Below are 26,004 nucleotides of genomic sequence, written 5' to 3' on the forward strand. Positions count from 1 at the left end.
TCTCACAGAAGCTGGCTAACACGGAGAATCTACTGAGACTGACCTTCTTTCTTCTTTGTTAGCCTTCCCTTTACACGGCTCCCCATCTTCTACTCTCTCTCACCCCACTCTGTACACTTTCCCCTTTAGTTATGTGCAGAGCTAGGCACACTTACAGGGCAGCATTTATGATACATTCTACTTAGGCATTTAAGAATTGGACCTTTGCAGACTTTTCCTCCATGAGGTTGCATCTCTTGTTTTAGGATGGATGGAGAAAGAAAGAAAGGAAGGAAGGAAGGAAGGAAGGAAGGAAGGAACCTAGATGTCCTCTATCTACATAGACACATAATAGGTAATTTGGTGGCATTAATCCTATGAAGGAAGACGTATTTAAGTAACAACTAGTCCAATGGGGGCACAGACATGAAATAAATCAGATAATAATACCATAACACGTTAAGTGTAATGAGGGAGAATAAGCATAAAGGGCAATGGGAGTGACTAATCTTAACTAATTGTGCCTTATAGCTTGTGCAGAAGATCGGGAAATGATCTGGCTGTGACAGGCAAACAGGGTTTTTGATCAGAGAAGGAGGAGGGGTCATTCCAGGTAAGAGAGGAAATCAGCATAGGCAGAGCCATGAAGTGAGATATTGGGGATCATAATAGGGTATATGGGAAGGCATGGATGGGATGGGGCCAGAGAAGGTGTTGGGGGCAGACTGAAAAGGGTGTTGGGTCCCATTGAGTCTCTGATTAGCTGCTCTGGGACCTAGCAGTGTCATAAATGACAAAGCCTATGAGATATAGCATCTTCTAGAACTCTAACCCTTGCCCAGTACACACTGTCAGCTTGTTTCCTATCCCACCCTCCAAGCGGTACCATTCTGTAGGGGCTCCCAAAGAAAGTGACTAAAGTTGCTGAGTTTGGGAGAGAAATACAGAAAAGTAGGTCATGGGCAGTGGGAAGGCTGAAGATGATGTGCCTCTGTCTCGAGGGTGTGTGCTTAACACAGGTATTAGTCAAGATTCTTTTGGTTGCTGCAACAGACGGAGCCTAGCTCAGTTAAGAACAAAAAGGTAAATGAGCAGTGGATGAAAGGATGAGTTAGAAATCCCACTTTAGGGAAACATATCCAGAGGTCTCAGCAAAAGGCTCAAAGACTTTCTCTCCAGAAGGCTGCCGTTAAGCAGTCTCGGCCTCCAATAGCTATGTCCCTTTTAATAAGTGTCATATCCCTGAGAGAGAGAATCTGATTGGTCCATTTTTGGTCTAGTATTATTATGGCTGGACCAATCATCTGTGGTCACGGAATGATGGGGTGATGGTCCAAACTTGGGCACTGAGACTTGAGGGGTCACCTCTTATGAACCAAGCACCACCACCCTCCCCAGTCCAAAATGGTGGATCAAAGAGTAAATCAGGGCAATCCTCAGGGGTGAAGCAAAGCTGTCCTCCATTCAGGGCTTGGAGGGGGGCAGCTGGAACTACCTCTGCTGGATCCAGGCCCCAAGAAATTTGGAATTCATAATTTACGAAGGCAACAGGGAGCCAAGAGATCCACTCAGCACACATGAAATATTTCAAGTGAGGCACAAGGGACCTGGAGCAGGTCTTAGAGAAGACGGATTTACATCTGGCAATAAAATCCCAACTCCAGTAACCTTTGCACTGAGGTCTGGATTTTGTCTGGCTCTTAAAACTTTTAGAAGTGTTTTAGAGCATGAACTCTGTAAGGTTTGGAATGTCTCTTGCCTTCTCTCCCCCCAGTGATTGGGCTGCCATGATTAGGTTGGGGGGTGGCTACCTGTCATTCTCCCAGTCCTGGAACTCTTGGGTGATGTACTTAACGTTGCTGAGCTCCAGCGTCCTCACCTGTGAAATGGGGGTGCTCCTACCAACCTTATAGGACGGTCATAGATACGAAATCCGGAACACATTTGAAAGCATTTTGTAAAGCAACAAATGAGTGAATGTGATTATTTTGTGATCTTGCTGGAGTTTGGTTTTAGAGGTAGAACACCCATTGCTTTGGGTCTCAGCTTTGCTTAGGAAAGTCACCTTGCCTCTCTGATCCTCAGTTTCCTCATCTAGAAAATGGGGACAATAGGGCCTATCTTGTGATGTTATTGTGAGGGTTAGATGATAATGCATGCAAGTGGTCTTGTATGGGTCTGAGCACAGGGTCTAGGCACAGCACGTGATAATCCTCCCCAGCTCCCGTGGAAGTGTTCAAGAAGTCAAATCTAACATTCATGGTGAGTGCGGGTCTCTCCAGGCACCAAGAGGCCTTTGGAGTCCCTATTTGTGGTAGATATTTCTAGCACTCACCTATATACTTCTCCTTTCCTTCTTGGTGTACTGGAGACAACACTTCCAAGCCTCCTTGCCATTAGCCAGTGCCACGTTATTAATCTGGGCCACAGAATAATGAGTAATGTGAGTCACTTCCAGGCTGAGGAAATGAGAAGTCTCTGTATGAGATGCCCATGATACATCCCACCCTCCCCATCCCACCCCCCCAGGCAGTCACAAAGCACCGAGCTGATCTCCCTGTGCCATGCGGCTGCTTCCCACTAGCTATCTACCTTACATTTAGTAGTGTGCATATGTCCATGCCACTCTCTCGCTTTGTCACAGCTTACCATTCCCCCTTCCCATATCCTCAAGTCCATTTTCTAGTAGATCTATGTCTTTATTCCTGTCTTACCCCTAAGTTCTTCATGACATTTTTTTTCTTAAATTCCATATATATGTGTTAGCATACGGCATTTGTCTTTCTCTTTCTGACTTACTTCACTCTGTATGACAGACTCTAGGTCTATCCACCTCATTACAAATAGCTCAATTTTGTTTCTTTTTATGGCTGAGTAATATTCCATTGTATATATGTGCCACGTCTTCTTTATCCATTCATCCGATGATGGACACTTAAGTTGTTTCCATCTCCGGGCGATTGTAAATAGAGCTGCAATGAACATTTTGGTACATGACTCTTTTTGAATTTTGGTTTTCTCAGGGTATATGCCCAGTAGTGGGATTGCTGGGTCATATGGTAGTTCTATTTGTAGTTTTTAAAGGAACCTCCATACTGTTCTCCATAGTGGCTGTACCGACTCACATTCGCACCAGCAGTTCAAGAGTGTTCCCTTTTCTCCACACCCTCTCCAGCATTTATTGTTTCTAGATTTTTTGATGATGGCCATTCTGACTGGTGTGAGATGATATCTCATTGTAGTTTTGATTTGCATTTCTCTAATGATTAATGATGTTGAGCATTCTTTCATGTGTTTGTTGGTAGTCTGTATATCTTCTTTGGAGAAATGTCTATTTAAGTCTTCTGCCCATTTTTGGATTGGGTTGTTTGTTTTTTTGTTATTGAGCTGCATGAGCTGCTTGTAAATTTTGGAGATTAATCCTTTGTCAGTTGCTTCATTTGCAAATATTTTCTCCCATTCTGAGGGTTGTCTTTTCGTCTTGTTTATGGTTTCCTTTGCTGTGCAAAAGCTTTTAAGTCTCATTAGGTCCCTTTTGGTTTTATTTCCATTTCTCTAGGAGGTGGGTCAAAAAGGATCTTGCTGTGATTTATGTCATAGGGTGCTCTGCCTATGTTTTCCTCTAAGAGTTTTATATGCTCTGGCATTACATTTAGGTCTTTAATCCATTTTGAGTTTATTTTTGTGTATGATGTTAGGGAGTGTTCTAATTTCATTCTTTTACATGTAGCTGTCCAGTTTTCCCAGCACCACTTATTGAAGAGGCTGTATTTTCTCCATTGTATATTCTTGCCTCCGTTACTAAAGATAAGGTGACCATATGTGTGTGGGTTTATCTCTGGGCTTTCTATCCTGTTCCATTGATCTATCTTTCTGTTTTTGTGCCAGTACCATACCGTCTGGATTACTGTAGCTTTGTAGTATAGTCTGAAGTCTGGGAGCTTGATTTCTCCAGCTCTGTTTTTCTTCCTCAAAACTGCTTTGGCTATTCTGGGTCTTTTGTGTTTCCATATAAACTGTGAAATTTTTGGTTCTAGTTCTGTGAAAAATGCCAGTGGTAGTTTGATAGGGATTGCATTGAATCTGGAGATTGCTTTGGGTAGTAGAGTCATTTTCACAATGTTGATTCTTCCAATCCAAGAACATGGTATATCTCTCCATCTATTTGTATCATCTTTAATTTCTCTCATCAGTGTCTTATAATTTTCTGCATACAGGTCTTTTGTCTCCTTAGGTAGGTTTATTCCTAGATATTTTATTCTTTTTGCTGCAATGGTAAATGGAGTGTTTTCTTGATTTTACTTTCAGATTTTTCATCATTAGTGTATAGGAATGCCAGAGATTTCTGTGCATTAATTTTGTATCCTGCTACTTTACCAAATTCATTGATTAGCTCTAGAAGTTTTCTGGTAGCATCTTTAGGATTCTCTATGTATAGTATCATGTCATCTGCAAACAGTGACAGCTTTACTTCTTCTTTTCTGATTTGGATTGCTTTTATTTCCTTTTCTTCTTTGATTGCTGTGGCTAAAACTTCCAAAACTATGTTGAGTAAGAGTGGTGAGAGTGGGCAACCTTGTCTTGTTCCTGATCTTAGTGGAAATGCTTTCAGTTTTTCACCATTGAAGACGATGTTGGCTGTGGGTTTGTCATATATGGCCTTTATTATGTTGAAGAAAGTTCCCTCTATGCCTACTTTCTGCAGGGTTTTTATCATAAATGGGTGTTGAATTTTGTCGAAAGCCTTCTCTGCATCTATTGACATGATCATATGGTTTTTCTCCTTCAATTTGTTAATACGGTGTATCACATTGATTGATTTGCGTATATTGAAGAATCCTTGCATTCCTGGAATAAACCCCACTTGATCATGGTGTATGATCCTTTAAATGTGCTGTTGGATTCTGTTTGCTAGTATTTTGTTGAGGATTTTTGCATCTATGTTCATCAGTGATATTGGCCTGTAGTTTTCTTTCTTTGTGACATCCTTGTCTGGTTTTGGTATCAAGGTGATGGTGGCCTCGTAGAATAAGTTTGGGAGTGTTCCTCCCTCTGCTATTTTTTGGAAGAGTTTGAGAAGGATAGGTGTTAGCTCTTCTCTAAATGTTTGATAGAATTCGCCTGTGAAGCCATCTGGTCCTGGGCTTTTGTTTTTTGGAATTTTTTTTTTTTTTTTGCAGTATGCGGGCCTCTCACTCTTGTGGCCTCTCCCGTTGTGGAGCACAGGCTCTGGACGCGCAGGCTCAGCCACCATGGCTCACGGGCCCAGCCACTCCGCGGCATGTGGGATCTTCCTGGACCAGTGCACGAACCCGTGTCCCCTGCATTGGCAGGCGGACTCTCAACCACTGCACCACCAGGGAAGCCCTGTTGAAAGATTTTTAATTACAGTTTCAATTTCAGTGCTTGTGATTGGCCTGTTCATATTTTCTATTTCTTCCTGATTCAGTCTTGGCAGGTTGTGCATTTCTAAGAATTTGTCCATTTCTTCCAGGGTGTCCATTTTATTGGCATAGAGTTGCTTGTAGTAATCTCTCATGATCTTTTGTATTTCTGCAGTGTCAGTTGTTACTTCTCCTTTTTCATTTCTAATTCTATTGATTTGAGTCTTCTCCCTTTTTTTCTTGATGAGTCTGGCTAATGGTTTATCAATTTTGTTTATCTTCTCAAAGAACCAGCTTTTAGTTTTATTGATCTTTGTTATCATTTCCTTCATTTCTAATTTATTTGTTTTTAATTTAAAAGCTCTTAGCCAATTATTATCATTGTTTGAGTGAAGCCCTTCTCACTAACTTTATTTCCTTCTTTTTCTGTGGATTTCCTTCTTTTTTTGTGGATCCTTAACCACTGCGCCACCAGGAAAGCCCTGTACTGAACATTTTGCTCTCCTCCCTACTTATCTCTTGAAGCCTTCTGCTTTGTGACCTGTCCACATTGCTTTATGTATGTCTAGTTCATTGTTCCTTACTACTGTATATATATTCCATGTCGTCCCTTTTTATTAGCCAGAACATTGGATTTACCAGAACACCTTTATTCCCCAGCCAAGACTACTCTACAAGAAATATTGTCTTCATTTTCTACTGAGTAAATCAGTCATTAAATTATGACCTTATGATGCAATTATAGCAATAATGATGGCCATGCCCACTTGCCCACATCGAGAATTATAGTAGGAAAGAGCTGAAAGCAAGCTCTTTGATTTTATGTCTCACTGTTATGTGTATGATTGCCCATGTGCGTGTGTGCTTTTGGCAATATGTACTTTCCTGTGTTTTAAATAAATATTCCAATTTCCATAATTTTAGCGAATTTCCATGGTGCATGAAAATATAAACTCAGGGCTATGATGTCAATTAGGACAATTCATATCCCATAATAAAAGCAGCCTTGAGTTTAGAGGCAGGCGATCTACATTCAAGTTCGGGTTCTGCCTCTTGTTAGCTGCGTGATTTCAGCCAAGCCGTTTAACCTTTTCTGTAAAGTGGAGAGTAATAAATACAGGGTTGTCACGAGGATAAATGAAATGACAGTTGGACATGCTATAGAAATGCAGCATCATATCATATTTTTTTGTTTCAGATATGGAGTTTTAAAACTGAATGTAACTGGCAAACATTCAAGGGCCTGCTCTGATGGTTCCCCTTTCCCATTTGTGCCTATGAAAGATGTTTCTAATTGAGCTGGACACAGCCTCACAATCCTTTTCAACTTAGCATTCATGGAAGACTACCAACTCATTAGGGATAACTTGCACCCCAAATTTTAATTTTTAGTTTTTGCCATTCATCATTTGGGCACTGTGTTGAGTCCACTAGGGAAGAGCAGAGATGAACATGTCCTAGGCTTGCCTTCAGAAAGCCTAAAGTTATGCAGGGGCAGCAGGCATAATTAGATCCAAAACAAGACAAAGTATAATCTTATGATGAATCACCCAAGTGCTATGGATACACAGAAAAATGGGAAATGGATTCTACGATGGACATCATTGAACATTTCTTGGAGCTGATAGCATTTCAGCTAAGGCTTCAAGGTCAGAGATGATTTGGGAGGTGCACACATTGTGAAGAACATTCCAGGTAGGAAGAAGGGTCTAATCAAGTTTAAGATATAAGAAGTGCAAAGTGTGTGTGGAGAGTAACTAAATCTGGCTTAAATCCAGGTACCATACTGTAAGATAGACAAGATACACTGAACATTATGATAAGAAGTTTAGAGTATACTCTTCTACTTCTGCTACCACTATCAGTAATGTTACTAGTACAAATTGGTATTTATTGAGCACTTAGGCTGTTCCAAGCACTGTGCTAAGCATTTTAGATACATGATCTCATTTGATAATCATAAAAACTCTATAAAATAATATATCAGTTAGCTATCACTGTGTAACAAACATTTCCAAAATTTAGTAGCTTAAATTTACAGTCATTTATTATTTTTCATGAGTCTAGAGAGGTTCTGCAGATCTGGATCAAGCTTGGCTGATTTCAGCCTCACTCATATGTCTGTATTCAACTGATGGGTCAGCTTGGTCCTGGCAGGTCTAAAATGACCTAAGCTGGGCAGCCTCTGTAGAATGCTTTCACATCCTTTCAGCAGGCTAGCTTGGGCTTGCTCACATGTCTTTTGTAGGATTCTGAGATAGAGACCAGAAACATTCAAAACCTCTGAGGTCTGGGTTTGGAACTGGCACAGTCACTATTCTATCTGGCCAGCCCAGATTCTAGGAATGGGGAAATAGGCTCCACCTCTTGATGGGAGCTGCTGTGAAATCACATTGTAATCAATCTACCACAAGTAGTAGCTACTATTATTATCTTTATATTACAAGTGAAGAAAACTGTGGTCACAGGAGGTTGAGTGTCTTGCCCAAGTTCATGTAGCTGGTAAGTGAAGAACCAGAACTTGTACTTAGCTTAGTTAGCAGGGAGAGCCAATATAGATCATGTGTATAGGAGTGATGCTTTCGGCAGACTGGAAGGAAGGAGTATTTCTATGGCTAAAAGCTGGCACCATGGAGAATGCAAACCTTGATTATTCCAACATCATTCCACCCCACTTTCAGCTCAAGTCGGCTTTGGGACATAGCATTCTCTTGGAGCACTGGGTGGTTATGGTATTGGCTTTTGAAAGACACTCTCACTGAGCCTGCCTTTGCTCCAGTCCCTTAATCCTCTGTGCCTTTCAGGAAGCCGAGCGCTGTCCTTTCAGGGCACCTTCCCAGTATGTTCTGTGATTATTAGGCATCTCCAAGCTGAAAGGACCTGTCATTCCCAGGACTCGTGCCACCCCAGCATCCCTGCATGGCAGCTACCAGTGGCTGAGCACTCCGGAGACTGTGGAGAATTAGCGAGGACCTAGCATCCCAGTCGCCTCACTTGCCATCGTTCAGAGATCTGGGTATGGTAACACGGGACCCTTCCTGGAGCCAGAAGCAAACCTGAAATCTAACCTTAATCAGATGTGGGCTTCAGAACTGGATACCTGCTAACTCTGGTGACTGGACGTTAAAAGGCGTAACGTGGCTTGATTTTCTCCTAGGTCAAGTGCAAGAGACCTTTCATAAGTAAAGTTATTCAGAGATCACAAATTCAGAGCCATGGTTCCCATTACCATTGAGTCCAGGTGGTCATCTGCCCAGGAGAGTCTGCGTAGCTTAGTGGGAGGTTAAGAGCACATGCTTTGCCAAAAGACAAACTCAGGGTCGAATACTACAGCCCATTTCCTTTCTGTGAAGTTCCTAGACAAGGAGCTTAATCTCTGTGGGCCTTGGTTTCCTCTTTATAAAATGAAAACGTTAATATCTGCTTCTCAGGGTCGGCATCAGAATTAGGTGAGCTGGTGAAGACCTCCCAATGGCCACTCTGATCAAGAGCACGGTTGCATCCTCAGAAGAGGGAAAGCTGAAATCTTGCAAAATCACCTAGGAAGAAGCCAAGTGCATGCAAAGAATCTGAGCATTCCTCTTCCAAGCCTTGATATTCATAATTAACAGTTCTGTCCACTACTAATGTGCTCTGCTTGAGGAGACCCTCTGTATCAGTGGTTCTCAAAACTGGCTGCACATCACAATCACTTGTGGAGCTTTCAAATATCTCAATGTCCAGGTCCATTGCAAGGCCAGTGAAATCAGAACCTCTGGGGTGTGGCCCAAGAATCAGTAGTTTTCAAATTCCTTAGGGTAGGAACTAGGGTAAAGTACGGGAGCTGCCTAGTGTGCAGAATTTAAGGAGGCACCCCCGGTCAGGTGCCAGCTCTGTGCTTGCAGGACCCTGAGAGTGAGTGCCTCCTTAAATGTTTCACACTAGGTACCTTACTCTGCTCACCCTGGTCCTGGCTCTGTTCCGAAGGTGACTTTAGTCATCAGCCAAAATTTTAGGAATTGTTAAATCTGTGAACTTATGTCATATATCCATGGGCCACAAAAGTGACCCTGTTCCATTCTGCTTTCTGGTTCTGTCTTCCTGCCTCTCCTCCACCCCCTCTATTATTCCCTGACAAATGGAATGAATTATTTGTCCCAGACTTCCAAATCACCAAAGTGTCCAGCAAACACAGTGTCCTTTAGTTAAAAGGACTTATTCTCTTAAGTATAGAGTTGAGCACATTTTTTTTCTTCATCATTTTAGGGGACCCCCCCCCACTGCACCCTAGTGACTTACCAAGAGTTTTAATAAACGATGTATCACTAACACTGGGCTTTTATAAGAATGGTCTACTAAAACCCCCCAAAACCCTCTTTATGTTACAGCCCTGATTGTTACATTTATTATGTTATGTTGTAGTAGGCTCTCCCTGTGAAAATAAAAATCAAGTTCATTCACTGTTATGACACCTCATCACATAGAAAACCACCTGGCATATATAGTAGGAACATTCAAAAATGAATGAACGAATGAATGAATAGTCCAATGTTTAGACTCCATTTTATCTTTTCCCTTTGGACCAAGTGGTCCAATTTCATCATTGTTCTCTCTTGGAGCTGCTTGAAGGCAGGGATGGATGGTCAGAATCACGTTTTGTACACAGTAGGAGGGCAGGAAACATTTAGTACAATGAGACAAAGCACCAGTGCCCCTGGAACCCATGCCCTCTCTCTCGGCCGGGGAGTAGCTTAAAGAAGCTTCCCTGAAAAGGTGCTGACAATAGCTCAGGATTCTAAGAAGAGAAAAGCCTAGCGCTGGCAACAGGAGCTGCTCCTGACCTGTAGTGGGGAAGGCTGGCCCAGGCTGTGGCTTGAGAGCGGGCCAGCAGAGGGGGGCAGCTCTGGGACTCTCCTGCTTGGGGAAGGCAAGCCATGGCTTGGAAGAGAAGAGAAAGGAGACCTCTTCTTGGCTCCCCAGCTGGCATCTTAGGGTCTGAGGTTGAGTTTGGAGAGGAAGGGTTGGAGGAGAGGCCCTGAAGCTCAATGTAACATCAGCTATGCTCCCAGCTGCCTCTCTTTGAGGACATACATCTAGGAAAGAGGCCTGCAATTCAGACCGGTGGAGCAGCAAAAATCTTTTTTTTATTAAAATGCTTTGTGCTGCAGGATACCGGGGAGTTAAGCTGATCTGTCTCTGAGAGTGTGTTTGCCTAGAGCGCACTATTAGATACTTTGTCTTCTTTAAAATAATACTAAGAGATGGGCTTTATAAAGTCTCTCTGTTCCTGCCCTATATTGCCATCTGCAGAAACGGGGCCAGGAGAAGAGACCATTGGCCCTGCTGGGAAGGGCCTTGGCGTACCACGAAGTGAGGGCTTACCCACGGCCTGGATCCCCAACAGCGGGCAAGCTGGAGCAAACAAACTGGTTTGATTCTGGAGACTAATTTGTGAAAACGCAGCGTTATCCGCCAGGACAAAGATAGTGCTGCAGCGTCTCCACCTCCTGCTCCAGATGCTATCAAATCGTTCATAGTAGCATTCCTCTTGGATAAAAGATTTTATCGAGATCATTTATTTATAAAGAAAATAGTGCCTATAATGGCATCATTACGTCCCCCGTTAATCAGCCCTCTCGTCTTTCACACTGTGTTCAAACTCATTAGTATTTGGAAGATAAAATATATACACTTGGTTATCCTTGGGCACCTCATGATTTAAAAAGGAAGAAGAAGAAAATAAGCCCCTGACAGCAAATCCTTGAAAGTGATTGCTTTTTACGGGCTCTGTGCACGGAGTTTTGTGTTTCTCTGAGCATGTAAAGGCGTCTCATAACACACATTACACTGGTAGCCTCGGCAGGTTTTAGTCATAAATATAACCACTCTCTTAAGTGGTGCAATATGTATCATTTTTCTCCTGTGAACTTGGGGCCTCACAACATTATTCTCCAATTGCAAATAATAAAATGTGGGCGAGATCGGTATTCCTAATTCAAGAATCAACTAGAAGAAATGTCGTGTTTAAAACGGCATGAACACAGAGACAGACTGATACACTGGTGGGTAGCAAGCGACTTCTCTTTCTGCCCCAATTTGAAGAACTGCCTAAGCCCTGCATTTCTCCATTTAAATATCTCTTTCTTGGGTTGCCACAAAGAGCCTTTGTACTTTCTTCTGAAGAGCTGTAGGCATAGGATTATGTGTTCTCCCACATCTTATTTTAGGTACCAGCAGCAAAGTATACCAAAGGCAAATTTATGTTTAGGGCTATCAATAAAACATAACTGAGAGTCTGCTAAATTGGGAATCATGAAAACCTAGCCAGATCGCTCATTCTCTCTCTTCCTCTCTCTCTCTTTTTAATATCACAAAGCAAGTTTTAAAGTATTTGCCTTTGGTGTGAGGGAGGTCTCCTAAGACAATGTATACTTAAATATCTCAGAGGTACCTGCAGGCCTTATTTTTGGACTAGGGTATCAAGGGAGAGCTAAACTAAAATCTAATAATGGTTTTAAGTTAAATGCCTTCAAGTACTGCCAAGGGCCTTTACTATCAGATGTCCATCACGAGAGGCATAATTTATCAGCAAGATGGAAAAGATAGTGTTTGTCAGCAGTTATTATTAACTCAAATGAATAGATAGTCTTGCCCGGGCCTCTGAAAGCTCTGTTTCAATCTCACGGACACCAAAAAACTACACATGAAACCATTTAGCCAAGAGGGAAAATTACTCCCCATCTTACCACAATGACTCCGGATTTTTCTGAAGGGAACATAAACAGTAAAGCAGAAAGGAAGATGCCCGCCATGAGGCAGTGTCGGGGAGGGTGAGGTCCAGCCCAAGAGAGAAAGCTCTTTCTTTATGATGGGTTTTATATCCAGAGGGAAAGCTTTTCTCGTCATCGGGGGTCACTGAGCCATCTGGTACCCCCAGAAGGCGGCATGCAGACAGGAGTCTGGGTGTGGTTTCTTTTTGGTGCCTAAATCATTTGCAAGAAGTCGAAGGACTAGAAAACACAGACAATTATCTCTCTCGGCTGCTAGGATATGAGGGCTGGAAGGCCTCCGAGATCAGCTGGCAGAGTGGTTTTCATTTTCTTTTTAGCCTCAGAACTCTTTCTTCTTTCAAAATATCATACTGAACTCTGATTATAAAAGAGATAAAAGCAGAATGCTCTGGTTAAGGTACGGATGGGGGTTCAAAATCCCACCCTCTGAGCCCCAGACCCTCCTCCTACAATAGCTTCTGTGAAGTGACTAAGGGCTCAGCAGAACATAAATTTAAAACCACTGCTTTATTAGCTTCGCTCGCTCCCAACCCCGAGATTCAGAGAGGGGAAGGGACTTGTCCAAAGTCACCGAGCTGACACAAAGGGCAGAGAAGCACCGAGTAATGCCAGTCATGGGCTTTGCCTGCTTTAGTTATTAAGATTCAAAAGCACATAACTTGGACTTCCCTGGTGGCGCAGTGGTTAAGAATCCGCCTGCCAAAGCAGGGGACACGGGTTCGAGCCCTGGTCCGGGAGGATCCCACATGCCACGGAGCGGCTGAGTCTGTGCGCCACAACTACTGAGCCTGTGCTCTAGAGCCGTGAGTCACAACTACTGAGCCCCCAAAGCCACCGCTATGAGAAGCCCAAGCACCGCAATGAAGAGTAGCCCCCGCACTCCGCAACTGGAGAAAGCCCACGCGCAACAACGAAGACCCAACACGGCCAAAAAAAAAAAAAAAAGCAGATAACTTGCTTCCCTGGCCACACCTTGCCTGCAACATGCTTTGCCAGCTTCAGAAGCCGTGCATATTCACGTGGTTCTGTCTTGCGCATTTCTTGCTTTATTCTTCCTGGCAGTGAGCAGCCAACCTTATCATCAGCAGTTTTAAAGATGACATGTAACCCTAATGATGATTTCCACCTCATCATGTTTTTTTTTTTTTTTTTAACATTGGAGGCTTGCATGTATATTTCATCTCTTCAGTTTACCATAACTCTAATAGAGAAGCTGGGACTTTCGCTACTGTTTGGAAATCCATGGTGTGTAGGTTCAGCACCTCCCAACAGTTCTACTCACTTCAGCCACGTGGCTCCAGCGGGAGCAGCCTGGTTTTCACAAAATCCCACCCCACTGACCTCCGTGGACCAGCATTGGATGCTGAGTGGAACCGTATGATACGAAGCGCAGAAGTTGTGACTCAGCCATGTTCCCTAACAAGGGGGATTTTCATTTGCGGTGAGGGTTTGGGGTGTGGAATCATGTAAACACGGTGACTCACGCTTGATCTAGAGCAAGTCACTTAGTTGCTCTTTCTGTCTCCGTTTCTTTATCTATAAAATGAGGAAGATAATAGTACCTGTCTCATAGCGTTATCGCAGCTAAACACTTGATAAGAATGCAATTTCTAGGACCTGGTCCCAGAGAATCAACTTTCAATTCACTCAGTGTATCAGTTCAGGAATGTGTTGGTATAAGTGAGCAGGGAAGTGGCCAGCGGCTGCAGAGAGTCAAGGAAGATGAGAGCCAGAAGGGTATTAACCATTGACCTTTCTCGTGAAAATTAAAATGGAAATCCTTCATCCAGGCAGGTGGTTTCAGTCTGGGGCCCTGATGGGCACATGCTGCTGTTATCTTCTGCCTGGCGTAGCATCTCTGTAAATTTCTGAGTCCCTTGATACCATAAAAATCTTAATATTCTCTGAGTCTGTGAGCATCTTTCCATCAATATCATCCTCATCCCATTGTGACGACAATACTCTTATTCTCTTCTTTGCATACACTCCGCTAGCTAGTTGGGTTGAGATTTTAGCCCTGGCAACCAAGAGGCCCACACTTGTAGGTACATCTAGGCCCTGATTCCAAGCCCAAAGATTGAATTCCCTCCTGTTGACGCATGTCTTTTACTGAAGTACCATGATTGGGTTGATCTACAGGCAGAATTTAATACATTGTCTCAAACATTTTCTAAGTACCTCCTGGGAAATAAGGGGTAAATAGCATTATCCTGCGATAAGGGTTCCAAAAGAGAGAGGAGAGAAAGGTCTGTGGGAGTCTGAGGCCAAGGGGGATTGCTTCCGGCTTGGGGAATTGGGAAAGGGCTCACAGAGAAGGCGGCTTTTGCTCTGGGTCTTGAGGAGAAGGGGAACATCAGTGAGAGAGGTACTGGATCAAGACAACGCAAAGTATGCTAGAGGCAGCGACTTTTCCTTAATGCGACGCACCCTTGAAGCCACAGAGCGAGGTCTGACAGTACTAAGTGATAATAATAATGGATGGCATCTTTTGGATGCTTCCTATTGGTCAGATTTCTTCTGTGTGCTTTACACATATTCTTTCACTGGATGCTCACAGCACCCTGTGATATATCCTGAATTATTCCCATTTTGCATAAGAGTTCGCATGTGTCAGTGGTAGGGCTGGGATGCAGCCTCCTACCAGGTCATTGGACAGCTCGTATCCACTAACTATGCTTAATGGTCCCAAATGCATAGTTCCACGCCCTGGGGAGATGCTGGTGAATAGGAGAAGCATGGTCTCTGTCCTCTTGGAGTTCACAGTCCAGTGTGTGTTGGTAAGAATCCAGACTCAGCTCTTTCTCATGTTGTTGTTTTTCTGGATACTGGTTAGATATGGCAGAATCCTCACCCTTTAGTGTTGTGTTTGTGTGGCTTTTAGGTTTGCCTGAGGACCTTGGTGGTTACAGCTCTAGCATGCATTTTCCCACCATCCCCCACTTTCCCAACAGCCCCTGATTTTTGTGATTCTGGGCAGGCTGATAGCACCCCTGGCCCAAGGTGGAATGTGAGTGAGACCAGGTTAAGCCAGTCAATGCATTCCCTCTACTGGCTCCAGTTACTGGGTCAGGAGTGGAAGGGTGAATTCAGTTGGCCTGATTATATTGGTTTTCAGGTCTTTGGGAATACTGAGATAAAGGTTCTCTTTCTTCCTCTCCAGGACATGAAGAAAGAAATAGGAAGCTCTCTAAACTACTGAAAGCCATCTTAGGACTGGGTGAAGAAACTCTGGCTGAGCTTGGAGTCAGAACCAAGCAAATGGAGCTCAAAAATCAAGAGAGAGAAGCTGGATCCTGGTGACGTCGCTGGGCTCCTGGATCACGCCTCGCCTGAAGCCTCAATAGTTCCACCTCTGGATTTTACAGTCACGGAAGACAGTTTGAGTCAGGTGTCAATTGGAATCCAAAGCCTACAGCTTAGGAGGCTGTGGGGGCCACTGTTGGCATGGAAAATTCTCCTGTGAATCCCAGTCTGCTACCCGGTCTTCATGTGACCTCTGTTCTCCAAGTCTCAGTTTCTTTATCTGTAACTGGAGAAGACCAGATTGAAACAACAGCAGTGACGAGGATGGTCATGATGGCCACCACGTCTCAGGCACTGTCTGCTTCCATCTGCTTTGCTGAGGGATTTTATACACAATATCTCATTTAGTTGGTCCAAGAGCCTCATGAAGTAGTAATATAGGGAAGCTGATGCCCAGAGAGGTTGAATTACAATGCAATTAATAATTGGCAGAGCTGAGATGTGATTCAGGCATCTAACAATGACTTTTTTTGTTTGTTTTGAGACCAGCTTTTTCATTGCAAAACTCCTTGTATGTCTGTGAACATCTAGGTCTACTGCTATGTTATTCGCACTTTATTCCCCCAGCACCAAGCATAATGCTTGTCAAAGAGTAGATGTCTAATTCATATTGGTTGAATGAATGAATGAATGAATGAGTGGCCAGAGGAACTCCAAGAGCCCATTCAGCTCTAAAGTCCTTTGAAATCTGCCTTGTGCTCTTTGCCTAATGAGAGTTCCCAGAAGCATTTCTCGAGTGAAGGGCAAACTCCTTTCTCCTCCTCTGAACTGGTGTTTGCTCCACTGTCTCTCTCCCACTAATGAGGGGACACAGCCCAAGGGGACCGTGTCTCCAGGCTAATGACGGTTGTGGTTGCTCTGACCACACGGTTCAGAATATTCAGGCCATCGCTGGTGTTTTACATCTTGCCACTGTTGCCCTTGTCAACTTCCAAGGGCACGAAGCCATGGCCCAGTGGGCTGGCCCTTCCAAGGTCAGCTTGATGGCAAACACAAACTTAATTGAGCTGGAATAATAATATTTTTTCTTTGCCTGATGTGCAGGTGACAATACTTAAAATATCGACATGCCTTAATACTTTTAAATTCAGTTGTTTGCTGATCGGCCGCAGCTACTTAAATTGACCAATCTATCTTGCCCAGCTGGAGATCAAGGGATCAGCACTTAATTTCATTCCCTGAATAAAGAATTTTTTTTTATATCCACATGGAAATATCAGAACATGAAAGGTTAAATCAATATGGAGTTTTACATTGCTTAAAGGGCATTTGCATCAAAGCAGCCCTGAATGCAATTCACTTGTTTAATGAATTTTTTATGCTTATTTAATGAATTTCACAAAGGTTTGGTGTTTTTCATAAAATGGATAAGGACTTCCAGTTTTATGAAATAATAAAAATGGAACTGAAGTTATGAAATGAGCAATCTCATTAGTTAGGCATGATATATTCATATGAAAATGTACATGTCTCTGTATTATTGCCTGGGCACCATTATGCGAACAGTGGCTTGTTATAATAGCATGGCAAATATTCCTGTAGTTAAGATATCAAGAAGTGACAGAAGGAAATTGCATTTTCTCCCCATTTCTAATAATGACATAATTAATGCTCATTTAAAATAATTACCTGGGCATTGTTTCCCAGGAGTGCTGAGGTCTAACTCGATGGTAAATGGGTCTTGAGATTCTTTTGAACCTCAATAACTCAAATGACATCCCTTGCTTTATAATTTGTTATTTGTTGAAGTAACAGTGATCTCCTGACTTTCCATTTTGATGTCCTGGTGCACATATAGAATATTCCAGACTAAATTGATCAAACTGTCCACATACAGAAGAAATATCTTGTGTCCTAATAGAGAGAGAGGGAGAGAGAGAGAGAGAGAGAGAGAGAGAGGGAGATTGATTGATTGTGTAATCAATTCCTCAGCTTTTTTTGGGGGGTTGTATATTTCCTTGGATATTAGGCTTTTTACTGGGTGTCCAGAGTTTGGTGAACTGGTTTTGTCCTATTGACTCATCTTTGATTTTCAGAGGTTGGAAAGCATATAGGTTACCAACTGAGGCTTTGAAGCACAGCTCTACGCCTTACAGCTATTTGACCCTCAGCCAGTTCCTTAACCTCTCTGAACCTCAGCCACAAAATAAGGATCATACTTGGTATGATCCATGGTAGTTCCTGCCTCAGAAGGTTGTGGGCAAGACTAAGGAAGTCTATGCATGAAAACTTCTTAGCATGGTGTCAGGCATCCGGTAGACACCCTGTGATATCAGCTGTTGTCATAGAAGCTGCTGGTAAGAAGCTGCACCTTGAGTTTGCTGCCTGTTCTGGTGTGGAGTCTGGACAGAAGTTATGAATCAGTGCTAGGCAGGCCCTCAGTGGGGAAACTCGAAACTGTTCCATCACTCTTTCTTTGCCTATTCAAGAGGACAGGCAGCTGGAATGCTCCTCTGGCATTCAACACTGGTATCAACCTCAGCAACATTAATAATACAGTGCAACCGAATTAATTCTGGCTCCTCTGATTTCACAGAGCGGATAAATTCAAATGAGCACGTCAGTGAGCGTGTCTGGGGCACCCACTGGGTGCTGGGCTTTCCCTAAGAAAAGGGGAAGGCAGAGCTCCCCATTCTCAAGGAGTATGTAATCTTGGTAGGGCAACGTGGGAGAGCCAGGATACAATTTTACTACCAATAAAACTTCTTATATCTGTATAGCACTTCGTAGTTTTCAAAAACCTTTCAAGGGACCAGCTTATCCCTTAGGACAGTTTTGACAGTAGACTGAAATAATTTCATTGGATGCAGAGAGGTACGTAGCACTGTGGTTAGCAAATTGGTCCCTGCAGTTAGAACTGAGTTTTGGAACCAGCTCTGCACAGTTCTAGCTGTGTGGTTTCCCGCAAGTCACTTAACCTCTCTGAGCGTCAGTTTCTTCGTCTTTTAAATGGAGATGATAAGAAGACCCAGTAAATTTGTTGGCATTTAAGACACATCGCCCTGACTTTCCTCCACACCCTGAAAATTACTGTGTGTCCAATGTGCCCATATTCTGGGGGGGAAATGAGTGTTAAAGAGAGAAAATAATGGAAGATACTACCCCCCAGTGGTGGAGTTAGGGAATTCAAAACCTCACAGCAAAGGTAAGAGTACCGTTGCCTTTTGGTAGTGGAGACAGTGGGTAAATATTTACTTTGCAAAATTTTTTAAATAAAAATTTTAAAAAAAAGGTCACCTGAATGATTAGAGTTTCAGTTATTTCTGCTGTTTTCTAGATACACTGACATATTATAATGTGTATGTTTACATATATATACACACACACATATGCACATGTGTAATTTTTAAAGCTGTATCATTTTATACTCTTTCAAGAGCATAAAACGATCACTGAATATCCAGAAATTATGACTTTCTACTGAATTCCACTAAGTACAATAAGTCTATTGTACTTATAATAATAAATGTAAAATAGTAAAACTATAGAGTAATATTCTTTCCCATATAAAATCACTTTAATATCATCTTTAATATAGACAGTAAAAGTACTCAGCTTCTTCCTCTTCGTCTACATTTTCTTCTGGTATTCGGGGGAATCATAGTATAGAGTGTTAATAATAATAACACTAATAATATTTCTTTAAACTCAGGTCTTAACCCCCAAGATGAGAGACCCTTCTAAGACAGGGCACTCTCTCTCACCTTCACATGTCTGCATCTTCACTGAAATTTCACATCTTCGGTTCTCCATCGGAGCACACCTGGAGACCTTTGTGACCTACACAAGCCCACAGCTCTAGCCGGAGAACTCACAGGTCAGGGGCAGGCCCAGGAATTACACTCTTCATCTGTGTAATGAATTACACCCGTCTCGTAATTCTGATTTGTCCCTTTGATTCGAAAGCAATAGGTAAGAAACCCTGAAAGAATGCAGCACAGATTCCAAACAAAAATGATGAGGGAATAAAGATAACCTTTATACAGCAAGGCTAGGTATAAAATCTGCCTTCACTCACATCTTTTCACTCATCATTTTAGATATCAGCGCCTCAAATTTGACAATGGCCTCATTTTACTTTACAAGAGAAGATGCTTAGATTTATAGGTAAGCTCACCTATCCCACCCCACAACTCCATCTCCCACACTGGCTCTCCAGGTGTTCAGGCCCACACCTGGGAATCACCCTTGACTACCCTCTGACTCTCATCACAGTCAGATGGGGGCTTCTCCTCAACACCCCTGCGCCACCCCGAACACACACAGCCCACGTCAGCAAATCCTGCTGGCTCTACCATCGGTATCTACCCGGAAACTTTCCCACCGTGTCCATCACTCCAGGTCACCGTCACACTCAGCCTGCATCGTGCAGCAGTGTCCTACCTGCCCTTCCCTTTCTTACTCCTGCTCCCTCAGTCTGTGTCCCAGAAAAAAAGCCAGAGTGACGCTTTTAAGATGTAAACCAGATCCCATTATCCCTGTGTTCAAAACCATCTCAGAGTAAAAGCCCAAGTCCTTCTGGCAGCCTGGCCATCGCACAGGTCTCCTTCCGCAAACTCCCAGGCCCTGTTCACCTTGCACTGGCCTGGCGCTCTGCCTGGAGCTCTCCTCCCCGCTATCTGTAGGTTTCATTCCCTCCCCGAGAGGCTTTCTTAGCACCCTCTCCTCTAAGGAACTCTCTACCCTTGCTCCCTCAATCTGCTTGATTTTCTGAAGTTCTTAGGGTCACTTACCATAGCACATGTTTGCACGTTTCTTCGTTTGTCTGTCTGCGTTCCTCACCAGAACTTGGGGGCTCAGTGCTATATCTTTAGTGCCTAGAGCAATGTGTATAGTAAGTGGTGGATGCTCATTTGTTGAATGAATGAATAAATGAATGAATGAATGAATATCTAGGCCCCAGGACAACCCATATTCATTGTCTGAAGCTATCTCCCTGTCTCTGCCCCAAACATAATTCGGGGACAAACAGGAACTCACTTCAATCATGCCTGCATCTGACTTACTCTCCAGGCCTGGGAAGGGGAAGTACCCAGTGTGGCATTAAACATATTCAGACCCCAGGCCAGCCCTTAAAAATGCTTGAAAGACAAAAGCCCAAACAGAACAGAAACCATCTAATCCTTGAGCCTTTTCCCTCCTATTGGCCTTGTCCCGCTTCGAGGAGAGAGTCATTTATAAAATTCAGTTCAATGAGGTTTCCAGCTAATTGAGGCTTTCCTGAATATCCTATTTGGTGCATTGATTAAGCACCTCTCTGTGCTTTGTGCCACAGAGGGCTGGGAAGTAAAACAGTGAACAAGACGAGGCCTGTGCCCTCCAGGTGCTGACAACTCCAGCGGGGAGGGAGACAGACACACAGGAACTCATAACCCAGGGCAGAGAGAAGGGCAAGTTAAGCAGAGCTGACAGCTCTGTGCTTGGGGCCAGGAGGGTCCGTGACATCAACTCTTGTTTGGTCCAATTTATTGCCACCGCTATTACTAATCTAATAATAATAATAATTTCTAGTAGGCTTGCCTTCTTTGATATCAAAGGGTAATTTTTCTACTGCCAAAATGAATGATAAAAGAAAACAACTCCTTGGAATTAAAAGCAGTTGTGCTTGCTGATGGTGGAGAGAGGCATGGGCTCTTTCTTCTTGGGAGAGTGGGGAGGCGGGGGTGCTGGTGACTATCTCTTTAAGGACCCACTCCCCCCAAGGACCTCCTCTAGCAGAGAGAGTATCATGGCATATGCAGGAATCAAAGTCACATTGGGTCGGTCTCTATCAGCTCTGCCATTTAATGTTTAACAGCTGGGAGGGAAAATGTCCTGAAGCTTTTCAAAATAAATGAAGACATGCATTCCAGGTTTGTGGTGAGAATGGCGACAGGGCTGGCATCTCACACGTTCTGGGGGCCCGAGTCGGCCAAGGCGCACGGCGGTATCCAGGAACCCCGTACTACCCACAAGAAGACCTCAGGGGGGATTTCTTGGGGCCTGGCTTGCCTGGGCATGGTTCCTAGATTTCAAAGACTGCTTGACACAGGGGATGGGTCAGCATTTTCCAACCTCATTTTCTGTCGTATTCCTTTAGCCCTGGACCCACATCACCATCTTTGTCAAAACCATTCTCGGTTGCTGGGCGTGATGGATCCGCTGTTAGATATTAGGGCAAACGTTGAAAATAACTATGGACAGACTATAGTAGAAAGCAGGCCTTTGTCCTCTCCTGTGACTCGTGAGTAATGTGGCATGCATGTTATGTTTCAGGTGTACCAAGTGCAATGGGCCTTGGGACGGTCAGGTAACGTGCGCGAAGTGGGCCAGGTTTAAGCACACGCATGCATTTTGTGAGAGGTGGAGTGTCGGCCGAACAGCAGGCCCTGTCTCCACAACGGAGAACAACCATTACTCAGCCCCGTCAGCTGCTGCCAGGGAGGAATGCGGTGGGCCCAGGCAGGAATTTGGATTTTCATGTGATCCAACAGCCCGGTGAAACATGCCTGTGGGCCACTAGGGCTGCAGTTTGCAAACACTGTCATATATCAGTCAAAGCTATCTCTAAAAGCTCGATTATAGGTGGCATTTCCATCTATGAACGTTCTGCCTTGTTGGGTTATACGTGGGGCTTTTAACACAAATAATCCTTCATAGTTGTGCAGTATTTGACCATGTAGGAAAGAAAGTACCTTCATAATGATTACAGGTCCCACTTTACAGATGAAGAAGAGCTTCTTTAGTGATATCTGTGTGGTTAAGAGGTGAGGCAGAAATCCTGAGCCTAAGTTCTTTCTCTAAGTATAAAAGGCTTTGGTTTTTTCCCTGCTGTTTAAATATGCCATCGTGCGGTGTTAAACATGGCCACACATTTTTGGACCCTTCTCCTGTCACAGATTGGTCTGTTTCCCCTCACTTTGCATCTGGGCTTGTCTGGAACTCTTTGACCAATAGGATGCAGAGGAAGTGACATTCTGCCAGTTCTGGGTGTAGTCTTTAAGAGGATTGGCGGTTTCTACTTCCTTCTTCTTGGAGTCTTGAGCTGCCTTGGGAAAAGTCCGACTAGCCAGCTGGAGAAACCATGTGGAGAAACTCTGAGACTACACAGAGAGGGAGCGGGCCTGGCTGAACCAGCCTTCCAACTACCCCACCAGAAGACCAGACTATGAGGGAACCTTCTTGGTCCCTCCAGACCACCCAGCTGCCAGCCGAACACCATGGAGGGACCCTTTCAGCCCATGGCCTATGGCACAGAAGCATCTCTCGTCTGAGGTCTGCTCGAATTGCTGACACAAAATATAATAATCACATTAAATAATAACTTGGTTATTGTTTTAAGCCATTAAATTCCAGGGAAGTATGTCATACAGATAACCAAAACTTACCTGCATAACTGCCATAGCACATCTCTGAATGCGGTACTATTGTATCTATCATCTACCTATACCTATCTATCTATCTACCTAACTATCTATCACCTATCTATCTATCATCTATCTATCTATCTATCTATCCCTATTTATCTATCATCTATCTATCAATCTCTTATCTATCTATCATCTATCTATCACCTATCTATCTATCATCTATCATCTATCAATCTATCATCTATCTATCTACCTATCATCTATCTATCATCTGTCTATCACCTATCTATCTATCTCTTATCTATCTGTCTATCTTCTATCTATCTATCCCTTTCTATCTATCATCTATCACCTATCTATCTCTTATCTATCTATCTATCATCTATCTATCTATCATCTATCTATCTATCTAATCTATCTATCTATCTATCTATCATCTATCCATCTATCATCTATCTATCTCTCATTTACAGAATATATCAATATCAATATAGTAATTTTGAAGAGGGCAGAAAAGCACAAAAAAGAATTGAGCTATCTGAAGATTGTCACTAGGAATACCTATCCCTTCAGACCTTTTCCTTTTTCTTTTTTTTCTTAACAAAATTGAGATCATACTGGGCTTACTGCTTTGTAATCTGCCTTTATCACTTAGTATGTTGTGACCATTTTCCCATGTGATGAAACATTTTTTCCGATGTGATTTTTAATGGCTGCACAGAAAATTTGTGTGCTGCATATACTATGATATATGTAACCAATTTCATATTGTTTGGATGTTTAGACTGTTCCAAAGTTTCTGCATTTTCTGCATTATAAATATTGTTGCAATCAATGTCCTTGACCATAACCACTAATTCATATCACTGATTATATTTTAGGATGCACATGTGCAAATGAAATGGTTAGGTATAAAGTTTATGTATATTTTTCAAGCTTTTGAACATTGGGAAGTTGCTCTGTGGACTACAGCAGTAGTTGAAAAGGACAATTTTTTAAACTGTCTTTTCAAATTCTGAGTCTTATTATTATTAATTTTTTTACAAAATATTAAGTAGAGTTCCCTGTGCTATACAGTAGGTCTTGTTGTTTATCTATTTTATATATATAGTAGTGTGTATATGTTAATCCCAACCTCCTAATTTATCTGTCCCCACACCCCCCTTTCCCCTTTGGTAACCATAGGTTTGTCTTCTATATCTGAGTCTCTTTCTCTTTTGGAGATAAGTTTACTTGCATCTTGTTTTTTTTTTTTTAGATTCCATGTATAAGGATATCATATGATATCTGTCTTTCTCTGTCTGGCTTACTTCACTTAGTATAATAATCTCTAGGTCCATCCATATTGCTGCAGATGGCTTATTGCACTCTTTTTTATGGCTGAGTAATATTCATATATATATATATATATATATATATGCATATATCTATCTATCTATCTATCTCACATCTTCTCTATCCATTCATCTGTCGATGGACATTTAAGTTGTTTCCGTGTCTTGGCTATTGTAAATAATGCTGCAATGAACATTGGGGTGCATGTATCTTTTCAAATTATGGTTTTCTCCAGATCTATGCCCAGGAATGGGATTGCTAGATCATACGGTAGCTCTATTTTTAGTTTTTTAAGGAACCTCCATACTGTTCTCCATAGTGGCTGCACCAATTTATATTCCCACCGACAGTGTAGAAGGTCGTCTCTGTCCAAAACTTTACAAATGTGGATCCTTGATTCATACCACGCAGCACTCCCACAAGATATTCCATGAAAAAAATCTTTCTTCAAATATGTTTGTACAATGATGCATTCTATACTTCCCTCTTACAGACTCGCTACACCCATTAGCTTATTTAAGGTTCTGGAAAGTTTTACCTAATGAAATCTCATTTTATTTAATTCAATAGCTTCCAATTATATTTGACTACCAGAACTCTTTTGTTTTTCTTTCACATAATGCTGTAAAATACACAAATTTCACTCAAGCCACAGGCTCAGGTTGTGCAAAAATGTAACATTCAAAGATGTCTCGTGTTAGTCTAATTTATACCTTGATCCCTCTTTCATTTAATAACACAAAACTTTATTTTTCCTAAAAGATTTGTCACTGATTTTTTAATGCATTGAATAGATTATCTTCATATAGCAATACAGTCATAGATTATAATTTTAAAAATACAGTGAGGGGCTTCCCTGGTGGCGCAGTGGTTGAGAGTCCGCCTGCCGATGCAGGGGACGCGGGTTCGTGCCCCGGTCCGGGAAGATCCCACATACCGCGGAGTGGCTGGGCCCGTGAGCCATGGCTGCTGAGCCTGCATGTCCGGAGCCTGTGCTCCGCAACGGGAGAGGCCACAGCAGTGAGAGGCCCGCGTACCGCAAAAAAAAAAAAAAAAAAAAAAAAATACAGTGAAAAGTTTTTCTGTCACCCTTTCCCCAGTCTGCCCAGTTTCTATCATTACTCTGAGCATCCTTTTTTGTTTTGTTTTGTTTGTTTCTTGTGTGTCCCTTAAAATATCTTCTTGCATACTCAAACAAATACGAGTTTATTTTCTTATTCCCCTCCTAATAAAATGCTGCACCTTGATGCTTTTCACTTTATATATATATATATATATATATTTTTTTTTTTTTCACTTAATATATTTTGACAATCCTTCTGTATCGGTGCATAGGATAATTCCTGAGTTTCTTACTGATGCATAGTATTTCCCTGGATTACAAACACTCGCATTGTTTTCAATCTTTTGCTGTTGTGAACTATGCTGCAATAGATAGCTTTGCTTTTATGTCATTTCTCTCCATGAATTTCTATTTTCAGGATAAGTTCTTTGAAATACAATTGCTGGCTCAAAGGATATCTGCATTAGTAATTCTGATAAATCCCGCACCCCTATAAGGGTTGTACGATTTATTTTCATCCCAATAATATATGAGGCATGCCTGTTAACCACTGTCCTTGACAACAGAACGTGTTTTAAACTTTTGAGTTTTTGCCAATATGATAGGCGAGTAACAGTAGCTCAGGGCAGCTTCAGTAAAAGTCACTTATATTAATCTTGTCTATTTTTCTATTGGGTGGTTGGCTTTTGTCTTATCTAGTCCTGTAAATAGTTATTACTTGTATTTTGCTTTGTTGGGGAACTTGCAGGATTAAAAAATTTTTTTAATCAAATGTATCAATCTTTTCTTTTATGACATCTTGGTTTTGAGCCATCATTAGA

At 42.5% G+C, this 26,004-nt stretch overlaps 1 long non-coding RNA gene across 2 annotated transcripts in view; it reads left to right on the forward strand.

Annotated features, from left to right (window-relative positions):
* LOC125962645 (uncharacterized) overlaps positions 1-26,004 on the forward strand; it is a 601,794-nt gene that overhangs the window by 245,055 nt on the left and 330,735 nt on the right. Inside the window, exon 1 of one of the 2 annotated variants that reach the window (XR_007474071.1) lies at positions 2,953-3,507. The exons of the other annotated variant lie outside the window; for it this stretch is intronic. This is a non-coding gene — a long non-coding RNA (uncharacterized LOC125962645). Of the gene's footprint in view, positions 1-2,952; positions 3,508-26,004 lie in introns of those variants that run through there. 2 annotated transcript variants of the gene reach the window in all.

Source organism: Orcinus orca, chromosome 20 (genome assembly GCF_937001465.1).
Source record: "Orcinus orca chromosome 20, mOrcOrc1.1, whole genome shotgun sequence".
Lineage (NCBI taxonomy): Eukaryota > Metazoa > Chordata > Mammalia > Artiodactyla > Delphinidae > Orcinus > Orcinus orca.